We start from the raw sequence: 1,556 nt of genomic DNA, 5'->3' as shown, positions 1-1,556 counted from the left end.
TTGCTTGATCACATGTAGTAAGGGAAGATTGATCTTCAATTGTGTCAAGTGCTCTAGGATCTCACTTTGATTTTCCAGCACTTTCCCAGGAGGTTGGAGAACTTGGGGGAAAGGCACCTTTACCGGAATTTTTGTTGGCTATTCTTTCTCCTGAGCCGATTCTTCATTACTCGAAGTGGTTGTACTTGTTGATGGCGTGTCAAAATTCTTACAACTTCGAGTAGAGATGGCATTAACTTCCTTGATATTTTGACCTTCAGAGTTAGAAGTTTGAGCCATGTGTTGTCCTCTCATATTGGACTGGGCTTGTGATGGAAATTTACCGCGGTCTTGAACGGTTAAAGCTTCTGTCAGCTTTGTGATCTGACTTTTTATTTCCTTGTTCTCTTCCACCAGCTACGTGAGCATTGAATCAACTCTTTGATTTGTCTTATTTTGCGCATCCATAAAAGCTTTTAGGGTATCCTTTAAAGAATTTCTTTTCGGTTGCATGTTATTCTGAAGCGCAAAATATGTCCTTGGTGGTTGAGATTGTTGCTCTGATTTCCATTGCCCTCCAGATGATTGTGCATGTTGGCTTGGATCTCTCCAACTGAATTTTGGGTGGTGTTTCCAGCTATCATTATAAGTGTTTGAGAAAGGTCCATAAGGCTTATTGTATGTGCCCAATACATCGCACTGATCCTCGTATAGCCCTCTCATTTCACCAAAAGTGAGACAATATTGAGCCAGATGGCCCATTCCACCACAAACGAAACAGGGCTCATGTGCCTCTGTCCTTGCCACCATGTGGGGTCCTTTACTATCTTTACTTTTGAGGGCCTCGATTTGCTTCGTCAAAGCTTCAACTTGGGCCTTGAGGCTGTCCTCTTCCCTTAATTGATAAACTCCAACTGGTTGGGACCTACTGGTGCTCTCAGTAGCACTCGGTCCAGGCCAGGTATGAGCTTTCTCAGCTAACTCATTTAGGTACTCGATAGCTTCGTCAGGATCCTTTTGGAGAAAATCCCCATTGCACATCATCTCGACAAATTGGCGCTCTCGGATTGTGAGTCCATCGTAGAAACAGCTTACGAGGCGCCAACTTTCATATCCATGGTGGGGACACAGATTTAACAAATCTTTAAAACGCTCCCGAGCTTAATAGAGAGTTTCGTTTTCCTTCTGAGCGAAATTCAAGATCTGTCATTTCAAATTACTAGTCTTATGGTGTGGGAAATACTTGTTGAAGAATGTCGTCATCATTTCTTCCCACGTACCAATATATATGGGCCTAAGAGAATACAGCCAGCTTTTGGCCATGTCCTTCAGAGAGAAAGGGAAAAACTTCAATCTGATGGTGTTTGCGGCCTCAGCACGGCTGTGAAAGGTGGCCACCACCTCTTCAAACTTCCAGATGTGTACATATGGGTTCTCATTCTCTAACCCGTGAAAAGTTGGGAGAAGTGCAATCATGCCCGGCTTGAAATCCGTAGGCGGTTCAATCGGTGGGAACATGATGCAAGATGGGGTGGCCGTGCGCGTTGGGTGCAGGTAATCTTGCAACATCCTCTGCT

General features: G+C 44.3%; 1 non-coding gene across 1 annotated transcript; it reads left to right on the top strand.

The window, feature by feature from the left end:
- The first annotated feature begins 1,090 nt into the window (after positions 1–1,090).
- LOC112092191 lies at positions 1,091–1,197 on the top strand. Its single transcript, XR_002902482.1, has one exon. It is a non-coding gene; the product is annotated as a small nucleolar RNA R71 (small nucleolar RNA).
- The last annotated feature ends 359 nt before the right edge of the window (positions 1,198–1,556 follow it).

The sequence above is a fragment of the Morus notabilis genome, unplaced genomic scaffold (assembly GCF_000414095.1).
Source record: "Morus notabilis unplaced genomic scaffold, ASM41409v2 Scaffold741, whole genome shotgun sequence".
NCBI lineage: Eukaryota > Viridiplantae > Streptophyta > Magnoliopsida > Rosales > Moraceae > Morus > Morus notabilis.
Note: the sequence above shows the minus strand (reverse complement) of the source record. Positions and strands in the feature narration are given on the sequence as shown.